This window comes from Symphalangus syndactylus, chromosome 11 (genome assembly GCF_028878055.3).
Source record: "Symphalangus syndactylus isolate Jambi chromosome 11, NHGRI_mSymSyn1-v2.1_pri, whole genome shotgun sequence".
Lineage (NCBI taxonomy): Eukaryota > Metazoa > Chordata > Mammalia > Primates > Hylobatidae > Symphalangus > Symphalangus syndactylus.
In genome coordinates this window covers 7,938,748-7,953,584 of record NC_072433.2, presented here as the reverse complement: position 1 = coordinate 7,953,584, position 14,837 = coordinate 7,938,748, and positions in this window count along the sequence as shown.

Genomic DNA, 14,837 nt, shown 5'->3' with positions numbered 1-14,837 from the left:
TCACAGAATGCTTCTGTGTAGTTTATATTTGAATATATTCCTTTTTCCACTACTACTCTCTTAGCGCTCCAAATGTCCAGTTGCATTTTCAACAGCAAGAGTGTTCAGATCTGCTCAATCAAAAGTATGGTTTAACTCTGTTAGCTGAATGCACAGATCAGAAAGAAGTTTCACCTAATGATTCTGTGTAGTTTATATTTGAAGACATTCTTTTTTCCACTATTACCCTCTTAGCGCTCCGAATCTCCACTTGCATTTTCTACAAAAAGAGTGTTTCATAACTGCTCAATCAAAAATATGTGTTATCTCTGTTAACTGAATTTACAGATCAGAAATAAGTTTCACAGAGTGCATCTGTGTAGTTTTTATTTGAAGTTATTCTTTTTCCCAATGTAGGCCTCTTAGCGCTTAGCATGTCCAATTGCAGTTTCTACAGAAAGAGTGTTTCAGAACGACTCAATCAAAAGTAAGGTTCAACTCTGTTAGTTGAATGCACAGAACAGAAAGAATTTTCACAGAATGCTACTGTGTAGTTTATATTTGAATATATTCCTTTTTCCACTATTACCCTCTTAGCGCTCCGAATGTCCACTTGCATTTTCTACAGAAAGAGTGTTCAGAACTGCGCAATCAAAAGTATGGTTTAACTCTGTTAGCTTAATGAACATATCAGAAATAAGTTTCACACAATGCTTCTGTGTAGTTTTTATTTGAAGATATTATTTTCCCCAATAGAGGCCTCTTAGCGCTCAGAATGTCCAATTGCAGTTTCTACAGAAAGAGTGTTTCAGAAAGGCTCAATCAAAAGTAAGGTTCAACTCTGTTAGTTGAATGCACAGAACAGAAAGAAGTTTCATACAATGCTTCTGTGTAGTTTATATTTGAACATATTCTTTTTTCCACTATTACCCACTTAGCGCTACGAATGTCCAGTTGCATTTTCTACAGACAGAGTGTTTCAAAACTGCTCAATCAAAAGTATGGTTTAACTCTGTTAGCTGAATGCTCAGATCAGAAAGAAGTTTCACAGAATGCTTCTGTGTAGTTTATATTTGAATATATTCCTTTTTCCACTACTACTCTCTTAGCGCTCCAAATGTCCAGTTGCATTTTCTACAGAAAGAGTGTTCAGATCTGCTCAATCAAAAGTATGGTTTAACTCTGTTAGCTGAATGCACAGATCAGAAAGAAGTTTCACAGAATGATTCTGTGTAATTTATTTTTGGAGACATTCCTTTTTCCACTATTAACTTCTTAGCGCTCCGAATCTCCACTTGCATTTTCTACAGAAAGACTGTTACAGAACGGCTCAATCAAAACTAAGGTTCAACTCTTTTAGTTGAACAAACAGAACAGAAAGAAGTTTCACACAATTCTTCTGTGTAGTTTTTATTTGTAGACATTCTTTTTCCCAATATAGGCCTCTTAGCGCTCAGAATGTCCAATTGCAGTTTCTACAGAAAGAGTGTTTCAGAACGGCTCAATCAAAAGTAAGGTTCAACTCTGTTAGTTGAATGCACAGAACAGAAAGAATTTTCATACAATGCTTCTGTGTAGTTTATATTTGAACATATTCTTTTTTCCACTATTACCCACTTAGCGCTACGAATGTCCAGTTGCATTTTCTACAGACAGAGTGTTTCAAAACTGCTCAATCAAAAGTATGGTTTAACTCTGTTAGCTGAATGCTCAGATCAGAAAGAAGTTTCACAGAATGCTTCTGTGTAGTTTATATTTGAATATATTCCTTTTTCCACTACTACGCTCTTAGCGCTCCAAATGTCCAGTTGCATTTTCAACAGCAAGAGTGTTCAGATCTGCTCAATCAAAAGTATGGTTTAACTCTGTTAGCTGAATGCACAGATCAGAAAGAAGTTTCACCGAATGATTCTGTGTAGTTCATATTTAAAGACATTCCTTTTTCCACTATTACCCTCTTAGCGCTCCGAATCTCCACTTGCATTTTCTACAAAAAGAGTGTTTCATAACTGCTCAATCAAAAATATGTTTTATCTCTGTTAACTGAATTTACAGATCAGAAATAAGTTTCACAGAATGCATCTGTGTAGTTTATATTTGAAGATATTCTTTTTCCCAATGTAGGCCTCTTAGCGCTTAGCATGTCCAATTGCAGTTTCTACAGAAAGACTGTTTCAGAACGGCTCAATCAAAAGTAAGGTTCAACTCTGTTAGTTGAATGCACAGAACAGAAAGAATTTTCACAGAATGCTACTGTGTAGTTTATATTTGAATATATTCCTTTTTCCACTATTACCCTCTTAGCGCTCCGAATGTCCACTTGCATTTTCTACAGAAAGAGTGTTCAGAACTGCGCAATCAAAAGTATGGTTTAACTCTGTTAGCTTAATGAACATATCAGAAATAAGTTTCACACAATGTTTCTGTGTAGTTTTTATTTGAAGATATTATTTTTCCCAATAGAGGCCTCTTAGCGCTCAGAATGTCCAATTGCAGTTTCTACAGAAAGAGTGTTTCAGAAAGGCTCAATCAAAAGTAAGGTTCAACTCTGTTAGTTGAATGCACAGAACAGAAAGAAGTTTCATACAATGCTTCGGTGTAGTTTATATTTGAACATATACTTTTTTCCACTATTACCCACTTAGCGCTACGAATGTCCAGTTGCATTTTCTACAGACAGAGTGTTTCAAAACTGCTCAATCAAAAGTATGGTTTAACTCTGTTAGCTGAATGCTCAGATCAGAAAGAAGTTTCACAGAATGCTTCTGTGTAGTTTATATTTGAATATATTCCTTTTTCCACTACTACTCTCTTAGCGCTCCAAATGTCCAGTTGCATTTTCTACAGAAAGAGTGTTCAGATCTGCTCAATCAAAAGTATGGTTTAACTCTGTTAGCTGAATGCACAGATCAGAAAGAAGTTTCACAGAATGATTCTGTGTAGTTTATATTTGGAGACATTCCTTTTTCCACAATTACCCTCTTAGCGCTCCGAATCTCCACTTGCATTTACTACAGAAAGAGTGTTTCAGAACGGCTCAATCAAAACTAAGGTTCAACTCTTTTAGTTGAACAAACAGAACAGAAAGAAGTTTCACACAATTCTTCTGTGTAGTTTTTATTTGTAGACATTCTTTTTCCCAATATAGGCCTCTTAGCGCTCAGAATGTCCAATTGCAGTTTCTACAGAAAGAGTGTTTCAGAACGGCTCAATCAAAAGTAAGGTTCAACTCTGTTAGTTGAATGCACAGAACAGAAAGAAGTTTCATACAATGCTTCTGTGTAGTTTATATTTGAACAAATTCTTTTTTCCACTATTACCCACTTAGCGCTACGAATGTCCAGTTGCATTTTCTACAGACAGAGTGTTTCAAAACTGCTCAATCAAAAGTATGGTTTAACTCTGTTAGCTGAATGCTCAGATCAGAAAGTAGTTTCACAGAATGCTTCTGTGTAGTTTATATTTGAATATATTCCTTTTTCCACTACTACTCTCTTAGCGCTCCAAATGTCCAGTTGCATTTTCAACAGCAAGAGTGTTCAGATCTGCTCAATCAAAAGTATGGTTTAACTCTGTTAGCTGAATGCACAGATCAGAAAGAAGTTTCACCTAATGATTCTGTGTAGTTTATATTTGAAGACATTCTTTTTTCCACTATTACCCTCTTAGCGCTCCGAATCTCCACTTGCATTTTCTACAAAAAGAGTGTTTCATAACTGCTCAATCAAAAATATGTGTTATCTCTGTTAACTGAATTTACAGATCAGAAATAAGTTTCACAGAGTGCATCTGTGTAGTTTTTATTTGAAGATATTTTTTTTCCCAATGTAGGCCTCTTAGCGCTTAGCATGTCCAATTGCAGTTTCTACAGAAAGAGTGTTTCAGAACGGCTCAATCAAAAGTAAGGTTCAACTCTGTTAGTTGAATGCACAGAACAGAAAGAATTTTCACAGAATGCTACTGTGTAGTTTATATTTGAATATATTCCTTTTTCCACTATTACCCTCTTAGCGCTCCGAATGTCCACTTGCATTTTCTACAGAAAGAGTGTTCAGAAATGCGCAATCAAAAGTATGGTTTAACTCTGTTAGCTTAATGAACATATCAGAAATAAGTTTCACACAATGCTTCTGTGTAGTTTTTATTTGAAGATATTATTTTTCCCAATAGAGGCCTCTTAGCGCTCAGAATGTCCAATTGCAGTTTCTACAGAAAGAGTGTTTCAGAAAGGCTCAATCAAAAGTAAGGTTCAACTCTGTTAGTTGAATGCACAGAACAGAAAGAAGTTTCATACAATGCTTCGGTGTAGTTTATATTTGAACATATAGTTTTTTCCACTATTACCCACTTAGCGCTACGAATGTCCAGTTGCATTTTCTACAGACAGAGTGTTTCAAAACTGCTCAATCAAAAGCATGGTTTAATTCTGTTAGCTGAATGCTCAGATCAGAAAGAAGTTTCACAGAATGCTTCTGTGTAGTTTATATTTGAATATATTCCTTTTTCCACTACTACTCTCTTAGCGCTCCAAATGTCCAGTTGCATTTTCTACAGAAAGAGTGTTCAGATCTGCTCAATCAAAAGTATGGTTTAACTCTGTTAGCTGAATGCACAGATCAGAAAGAAGTTTCACAGAATGATTCTGTGTAGTTTATTTTTGGAGACATTCCTTTTACCACTATTACCCTCTTAGCGCTCCGAATCTCCACTTGCATTTTCTACAGAAAGACTGTTACAGAACGGCTCAATCAAAACTAAGGTTCAACTCTTTTAGTTGAACAAACAGAACAGAAAGAAGTTTCACACAATTCTTCTGTGTAGTTTTTATTTGTAGACATTCTTTTTCCCAATATAGGCCTCTTAGCGCTCAGAATGTCCAATTGCAGTTTCTACAGAAAGAGTGTTTCAGAACGGCTCAATCAAAAGTAAGGTTCAACTCTGTTAGTTGAATGCACAGAACAGAAAGAAGTTTCATACAATGCTTCTGTGTAGTTTATATTTGAACATATTCTTTTTTCCACTATTACCCACTTAGCGCTATGAATGTCCAGTTGCATTTTCTACAGACAGAGTGTTTCAAAACTGCTCAATCAAAAGTATGGTTTAACTCTGTTAGCTGAATGCTCAGATCAGAAAGAAGTTTCACAGAATGCTTCTGTGTAGTTTATATTTGAATATATTCCTTTTTCCACTACTACGCTCTTAGCGCTCCAAATGTCCAGTTGCATTTTCAACAGCAAGAGTGTTCAGATCTGCTCAATCAAAAGTATGGTTTAACTCTGTTAGCTGAATGCACAGATCAGAAAGAAGTTTCACCGAATGATTCTGTGTAGTTTATATTTGAAGACATTCCTTTTTCCACTATTACCCTCTTAGCGCTCCGAATCTCCACTTGCATTTTCTACAAAAAGAGTGTTTCATAACTGCTCAATCAAAAATATGTTTTATCTCTGTTAACTGAATTTACAGATCAGAAATAAGTTTCACAGTGTGCATCTGTGTAGTTTTTATTTGAAGATATTCTTTTTCCCAATGTAGGCCTCTTAGCGCTTAGCATGTCCAATTGCAGTTTCTACAGAAAGAGTGTTTCAGAACGACTCAATCAAAAGTAAGTTTCAACTCTGTTAGTTGAATGCACAGAACAGAAAGAATTTTCACAGAATGCTACTGTGTAGTTTATATTTGAATATATTCCTTTTTCCACTGTTACCCTCTTAGCGCTCCGAATGTCCACTTGCATTTCTACAGAAAGAGTGTTCAGAACTGCGCAATCAAAAGTATGGTTTAACTCTGTTAGCTTAATGAACATATCAGAAATAAGTTTCACACAATGCTTCTGTGTAGTTTTTATTTGAAGATATTATTTTCCCCAATAGAGGCCTCTTAGCGCTCAGAATGTCCAATTGCAGTTTCTACAGAAAGAGTGTTTCAGAAAGGCTGAATCAAAAGTAAGGTTCAACTCTGTTAGTTGAATGCACAGAACAGAAAGAAGTTTCATACAATGCTTCTGTGTAGTTTATATTTGAACATATTCTTTTTTCCACTATTACCCACTTAGCGCTACGAATGTCCAGTTGCATTTTCTACAGACAGAGTGTTTCAAAACTGCTCAATCAAAAGTATGGTTTAACTCTGTTAGCTGAATGCTCAGATCAGAAAGAAGTTTCACAGAATGCTTCTGTGTAGTTTATATTTGAATATATTCCTTTTTCCACTACTACTCTCTTAGCGCTCCAAATGTCCAGTTGCATTTTCTACAGAAAGAGTGTTCAGATCTGCTCAATCAAAAGTATGGTTTAACTCTGTTAGCTGAATGCACAGATCAGAAAGAAGTTTCACAGAATGATTCTGTGTAGTTTATTTTTGGAGACATTCCTTTTTCCACTATTAACCTCTTAGCGCTCCGAATCTCCACTTGCATTTTCTACAGAAAGACTGTTACAGAACGGCTCAATCAAAACTAAGGTTCAACTCTTTTAGTTGAACAAACACAACAGAAAGAAGTTTCACACAATTCTTCTGTGTAGTTTTTATTTGTAGACATTCTTTTTCCCAATATAGGCCTCTTAGCGCTCAGAATGTCCAATTGCAGTTTCTACAGAAAGAGTGTTTCAGAACGGCTCAATCAAAAGTAAGGTTCAACTCTGTTAGTTGAATGCACAGAACAGAAAGAATTTTCATACAATGCTTCTGTGTAGTTTATATTTGAACATATTCTTTTTTCCACTATTACCCACTTAGCGCTACGAATGTCCAGTTGCATTTTCTACAGACAGAGTGTTTCAAAACTGCTCAATCAAAAGTATGGTTTAACTCTGTTAGCTGAATGCTCAGATCAGAAAGAAGTTTCACAGAATGCTTCTGTGTAGTTTATATTTGAATATATTCCTTTTTCCACTACTACGCTCTTAGCGCTCCAAATGTCCAGTTGCATTTTCAACAGCAAGAGTGTTCAGATCTGCTCAATCAAAAGTATGGTTTAACTCTGTTAGCTGAATGCACAGATCAGAAAGAAGTTTCACCGAATGATTCTGTGTAGTTCATATTTGAAGACATTCCTTTTTCCACTATTACCCTCTTAGCGATCCGAATCTCCACTTGCATTTTCTACAAAAAGAGTGTTTCATAACTGCTCAATCAAAAATATGTTTTATCTCTGTTAACTGAATTTACAGATCAGAAATAAGTTTCACAGAATGCATCTGTTTAGTTTATATTTGAAGATATTCTTTTTCCCAATGTAGGCCTCTTAGCGCTTAGCATGTCCAATTGCAGTTTCTACAGAAAGAGTGTTTCAGAACGACTCAATCAAAAGTAAGGTTCAACTCTGTTAGTTGAATGCACAGAACAGAAAGAATTTTCACAGAATGCTACTGTGTAGTTTATATTTGAATATATTCCTTTTTCCACTATTACCCTCTTAGCGCTCCGAATGTCCACTTGCATTTTCTACAGAAAGAGTGTTCAGAACTGCGCAATCAAAAGTATGGTTTAACTCTGTTAGCTTAATGAACATATCAGAAATAAGTTTCACACAATGCTTCTGTGTAGTTTTTATTTGAAGATATTATTTTCCCCAATAGAGGCCTCTTAGCGCTCAGAATGTCCAATTGCAGTTTCTACAGAAAGAGTGTTTCAGAAAGGCTCAATCAAAAGTAAGGTTCAACTCTGTTAGTTGAATGCACAGAACAGAAAGAAGTTTCATACAATGCTTCTGTGTAGTTTATATTTGAACATATTCTTTTTTCCACTATTACCCACTTAGCGCTACGAATGTCCAGTTGCATTTTCTACAGACAGAGTGTTTCAAAACTGCTCAATCAAAAGTATGGTTTAACTCTGTTAGCTGAATGCTCAGATCAGAAAGAAGTTTCACAGAATACTTCTGTGTAGTTTATATTTGAATATATTCCTTTTTCCACTACTACTCTCTTAGCGCTCCAAATGTCCAGTTGCATTTTCTACAGAAAGAGTGTTCAGATCTGCTCAATCAAAAGTATGGTTTAACTCTGTTAGCTGAATGCACAGATCAGAAAGAAGTTTCACAGAATGATTCTGTGTAGTTTATTTTTGGAGACATTCCTTTTTCCACTATTAACCTCTTAGCGCTCCGAATCTCCACTTGCATTTTCTACAGAAAGACTCTTACAGAACGGCTCAATCAAAACTAAGGTTCAACTCTTTTAGTTGAACAAACAGAACAGAAAGAAGTTTCACACAATTCTTCTGTGTAGTTTTTATTTGTAGACATTCTTTTTCCCAATATAGGCCTCTTAGCGCTCAGAATGTCCAATTGCAGTTTCTACAGAAAGAGTGTTTCAGAACGGCTCAATCAAAAGTAAGGTTCAACTCTGTTAGTTGAATGCACAGAACAGAAAGAAGTTTCATACAATGCTTCTGTGTAGTTTATATTTGAACATATTCTTTTTTCCACTATTACCCACTTAGCGCTATGAATGTCCAGTTGCATTTTCTACAGACAGAGTGTTTCAAAACTGCTCAATCAAAAGTATGGTTTAACTCTGTTAGCTGAATGCTCAGATCAGAAAGAAGTTTCACAGAATGCTTCTGTGTAGTTTATATTTGAATATATTCCTTTTTCCACTACTACGCTCTTAGCGCTCCAAATGTCCAGTTGCATTTTCAACAGCAAGAGTGTTCAGATCTGCTCAATCAAAAGTATGGTTTAACTCTGTTAGCTGAATGCACAGATCAGAAAGAAGTTTCACCGAATGATTCTGTGTAGTTTATATTTGAAGACATTCCTTTTTCCACTATTACCCTCTTAGCGCTCCGAATCTCCACTTGCATTTTCTACAAAAAGAGTGTTTCATAACTGCTCAATCAAAAATATGTTTTATCTCTGTTAACTGAATTTACAGATCAGAAATAAGTTTCACAGTGTGCATCTGTGTAGTTTTTATTTGAAGATATTCTTTTTCCCAATGTAGGCCTCTTAGCGCTTAGCATGTCCAATTGCAGTTTCTACAGAAAGAGTGTTTCAGAACGACTCAATCAAAAGTAAGTTTCAACTCTGTTAGTTGAATGCACAGAACAGAAAGAATTTTCACAGAATGCTACTGTGTAGTTTATATTTGAATATATTCCTTTTTCCACTGTTACCCTCTTAGCGCTCCGAATGTCCACTTGCATTTTCTACAGAAAGAGTGTTCAGAACTGCGCAATCAAAAGTATGGTTTAACTCTGTTAGCTTAATGAACATATCAGAAATAAGTTTCACACAATGCTTCTGTGTAGTTTTTATTTGAAGATATTATTTTCCCCAATAGAGGCCTCTTAGCGCTCAGAATGTCCAATTGCAGTTTCTACAGAAAGAGTGTTTCAGAAAGGCTGAATCAAAAGTAAGGTTCAACTCTGTTAGTTGAATGCACAGAACAGAAAGAAGTTTCATACAATGCTTCTGTGTAGTTTATATTTGAACATATTCTTTTTTCCACTATTACCCACTTAGCGCTACGAATGTCCAGTTGCATTTTCTACAGACAGAGTGTTTCAAAACTGCTCAATCAAAAGTATGGTTTAACTCTGTTAGCTGAATGCTCAGATCAGAAAGAAGTTTCACAGAATGCTTCTGTGTAGTTTATATTTGAATATATTCCTTTTTCCACTACTACTCTCTTAGCGCTCCAAATGTCCAGTTGCATTTTCTACAGAAAGAGTGTTCAGATCTGCTCAATCAAAAGTATGGTTTAACTCTGTTAGCTGAATGCACAGATCAGAAAGAAGTTTCACAGAATGATTCTGTGTAGTTTATTTTTGGAGACATTCCTTTTTCCACTATTAACCTCTTAGCGCTCCGAATCTCCACTTGCATTTTCTACAGAAAGACTGTTACAGAACGGCTCAATCAAAACTAAGGTTCAACTCTTTTAGTTGAACAAACACAACAGAAAGAAGTTTCACACAATTCTTCTGTGTAGTTTTTATTTGTAGACATTCTTTTTCCCAATATAGGCCTCTTAGCGCTCAGAATGTCCAATTGCAGTTTCTACAGAAAGAGTGTTTCAGAACGGCTCAATCAAAAGTAAGGTTCAACTCTGTTAGTTGAATGCACAGAACAGAAAGAATTTTCATACAATGCTTCTGTGTAGTTTATATTTGAACATATTCTTTTTTCCACTATTACCCACTTAGCGCTACGAATGTCCAGTTGCATTTTCTACAGACAGAGTGTTTCAAAACTGCTCAATCAAAAGTATGGTTTAACTCTGTTAGCTGAATGCTCAGATCAGAAAGAAGTTTCACAGAATGCTTCTGTGTAGTTTATATTTGAATATATTCCTTTTTCCACTACTACGCTCTTAGCGCTCCAAATGTCCAGTTGCATTTTCAACAGCAAGAGTGTTCAGATCTGCTCAATCAAAAGTATGGTTTAACTCTGTTAGCTGAATGCACAGATCAGAAAGAAGTTTCACCGAATGATTCTGTGTAGTTCATATTTGAAGACATTCCTTTTTCCACTATTACCCTCTTAGCGATCCGAATCTCCACTTGCATTTTCTACAAAAAGTGTGTTTCATAACTGCTCAATCAAAAATATGTTTTATCTCTGTTAACTGAATTTACAGATCAGAAATAAGTTTCACAGAATGCATCTGTTTAGTTTATATTTGAAGATATTCTTTTTCCCAATGTAGGCCTCTTAGCGCTTAGCATGTCCAATTGCAGTTTCTACAGAAAGAGTGTTTCAGAACGACTCAATCAAAAGTAAGGTTCAACTCTGTTAGTTGAATGCACAGAACAGAAAGAATTTTCACAGAATGCTACTGTGTAGTTTATATTTGAATATATTCCTTTTTCCACTATTACCCTCTTAGCGCTCCGAATGTCCACTTGCATTTTCTACAGAAAGAGTGTTCAGAACTGCGCAATCAAAAGTATGGTTTAACTCTGTTAGCTTAATGAACATATCAGAAATAAGTTTCACACAATGCTTCTGTGTAGTTTTTATTTGAAGATATTATTTTCCCCAATAGAGGCCTCTTAGCGCTCAGAATGTCCAATTGCAGTTTCTACAGAAAGAGTGTTTCAGAAAGGCTCAATCAAAAGTAAGGTTCAACTCTGTTAGTTGAATGCACAGAACAGAAAGAAGTTTCATACAATGCTTCTGTGTAGTTTATATTTGAACATATTCTTTTTTCCACTATTACCCACTTAGCGCTACGAATGTCCAGTTGCATTTTCTACAGACAGAGTGTTTCAAAACTGCTCAATCAAAAGTATGGTTTAACTCTGTTAGCTGAATGCTCAGATCAGAAAGAAGTTTCACAGAATGCTTCTGTGTAGTTTATATTTGAATATATTCCTTTTTCCACTACTACTCTCTTAGCGCTCCAAATGTCCAGTTGCATTTTCTACAGAAAGAGTGTTCAGATCTGCTCAATCAAAAGTATGGTTTAACTCTGTTAGCTGAATGCACAGATCAGAAAGAAGTTTCACAGAATGATTCTGTGTAGTTTATTTTTGGAGACATTCCTTTTTCCACTATTAACCTCTTAGCGCTCCGAATCTCCACTTGCATTTTCTACAGAAAGACTCTTACAGAACGGCTCAATCAAAACTAAGGTTCAACTCTTTTAGTTGAACAAACAGAACAGAAAGAAGTTTCACACAATTCTTCTGTGTAGTTTTTATTTGTAGACATTCTTTTTCCCAATATAGGCCTCTTAGCGCTCAGAATGTCCAATTGCAGTTTCTACAGAAAGAGTGTTTCAGAACGGCTCAATCAAAAGTAAGGTTCAACTCTGTTAGTTGAATGCACAGAACAGAAAGAATTTTCATACAATGCTTCTGTGTAGTTTATATTTGAACATATTCTTTTTTCCACTATTACCCTCTTAGCGCTACGAATGTCCAGTTGCATTTTCTACAGACAGAGTGTTTCAAAACTGCTCAATCAAAAGTATGGTTTAACTCTGTTAGCTGAATGCTCAGATCAGAAAGAAGTTTCACAGAATGCTTCTGTGTAGTTTATATTTGAATATATTCCTTTTTCCACTACTACGCTCTTAGCGCTCCAAATGTCCAGTTGCATTTTCAACAGCAAGAGTGTTCAGATCTGCTCAATCAAAAGTATGGTTTAACTCTGTTAGCTGAATGCACAGATCAGAAAGAAGTTTCACCGAATGATTCTGTGTAGTTCATATTTGAAGACATTCCTTTTTCCACTATTACCCTCTTAGCGATCCGAATCTCCACTTGCATTTTCTACAAAAAGAGTGTTTCATAACTGCTCAATCAAAAATATGTTTTATCTCTGTTAACTGAATTTACAGATCAGAAATAAGTTTCACAGAATGCATCTGTGTAGTTTATATTTGAAGATATTCTTTTTCCCAATGTAGGCCTCTTAGCGCTTAGCATGTCCAATTGCAGTTTCTACAGAAAGAGTGTTTCAGAACGGCTCAATCAAAAGTAAGGTTCAACTCTGTTAGTTGAATGCACAGAACAGAAAGAATTTTCACAGAATGCTACTGTGTAGTTTATATTTGAATATATTCCTTTTTCCACTATTACCCTCTTAGCGCTCCGAATGTCCACTTGCATTTTCTACAGAAAGAGTGTTCAGAACTGCGCAATCAAAAGTATGGTTTAACTCTGTTAGCTTAATGAACATATCAGAAATAATTTTCACACAATGTTTCTGTGTAGTTTTTATTTGAAGATATTATTTTTCCCAATAGAGGCCTCTTAGCGCTCAGAATGTCCAATTGCAGTTTCTACAGAAAGAGTGTTTCAGAAAGGCTCAATCAAAAGTAAGGTTCAACTCTGTTAGTTGAATGCACAGAACAGAAAGTAGTTTCATACAATGCTTCGGTGTAGTTTATATTTGAACATATACTTTTTTCCACTATTACCCACTTAGCGCTACGAATGTCCAGTTGCATTTTCTACAGACAGAGTGTTTCAAAACTGCTCAATCAAAAGTATGGTTTAACTCTGTTAGCTGAATGCTCAGATCAGAAAGAAGTTTCACAGAATGCTTCTGTGTAGTTTATATTTGAATATATTCCTTTTTCCACTACTACTCTCTTAGCGCTCCAAATGTCCAGTTGCATTTTCTACAGAAAGAGTGTTCAGATCTGCTCAATCAAAAGTATGGTTTAACTCTGTTAGCTGAATGCACAGATCAGAAAGAAGTTTCACAGAATGATTCTGTGTAGTTTATTTTTGGAGACATTCCTTTTTCCACTATTACCCTCTTAGCGCTCCGAATCTCCACTTGCATTTTCTACAGAAAGACTGTTACAGAACGGCTCAATCAAAACTAAGGTTCAACTCTTTTAGTTGAACAAACAGAACAGAAAGAAGTTTCACACAATTCTTCTGTGTAGTTTTTATTTGTAGACATTCTTTTTCCCAATATAGGCCTCTTAGCGCTCAGAATGTCCAATTGCAGTTTCTACAGAAAGAGTGTTTCAGAACGGCTCAATCAAAAGTAAGGTTCAACTCTGTTAATTGAATGCACAGAACAGAAAGAAGTTTCATACAATGCTTCTGTGTAGTTTATATTTGAACATATTCTTTTTTCCACTATTACCCACTTAGCGCTACGAATGTCCAGTTGCATTTTCTACAGACAGAGTGTTTCAAAACTGCTCAATCAAAAGTATGGTTTAACTCTGTTAGCTGAATGCTCAGATCAGAAAGAAGTTTCACAGAATGCTTCTGTGTAGTTTATATTTGAATATATTCCTTTTTCCACTACTACGCTCTTAGCGCTCCAAATGTCCAGTTGCATTTTCAACAGCAAGAGTGTTCAGATCTGCTCAATCAAAAGTATGGTTTAAATCTGTTAGCTGAATGCACAGATCAGAAAGAAGTTTCACCGAATGATTCTGTGTAGTTTATATTTGAAGACATTCCTTTTTCCACTATTACCCACTTAGCGCTCCGAATCTCCACTTGCATTTTCTACAAAAAGAGTGTTTCATAACTGCTCAATCAAAAATATGTTTTATCTCTGTTAACTGAATTTACAGATCAGAAATAAGTTTCACAGAGTGCATCTGTGTAGTTTTTATTTGAAGATATTCTTTTTCCCAATGTAGGCCTCTTAGCGCTTAGCATGTCCAATTGCAGTTTCTACAGAAAGAGTGTTTCAGAACGGCTCAATCAAAAGTAAGGTTCAACTCTGTTAGTTGAATGCACAGAACAGATAGAATTTTCACAGAATGCTACTGTGTAGTTTATATTTGAATATATTCCTTTTTCCACTATTACCCTCTTATCGCTCCGAATGTCCACTTGCATTTTCTACAGAAAGAGTGTTCAGAACTGCGCAATCAAAAGTATGGTTTAACTCTGTTAGCTTAATGAACATATCAGAAATAAGTTTCACACAATGCTTCTGTGTAGTTTTTATTTGAAGATATTATTTTCCCCAATAGAGGCCTCTTAGCACTCAGAATGTCCAATTGCAGTTTCTACAGAAAGAGTGTTTCAGAAAGGCTCAATCAAAAGTAAGGTTCAACTCTGTTAGTTGAATGCACAGAACAGAAAGAAGTTTCATACAATGCTTCTGTGTAGTTTATATTTGAACATATTCTTTTTTCCACTATTACCCACTTAGCGCTACGATTGTCCAGTTGCATTTTCTACAGACAGAGTGTTTCAAAACTGCTCAATCAAAAGTATGGTTTAACTCTGTTAGCTGAATGCTCAGATCAGAAAGAAGTTTCACAGAATGCTTCTGTGTAGTTTATATTTGAATATATTCCTTTATCCACTACTACGCTCTTAGCGCTCCAAATGTCCAGTTGCATTTTCAACAGAAAGAGTGTTCAGATCTGCTCAATCAAAAGTATGGTTTAACTCTGTTAGCTGAATGCACAGAT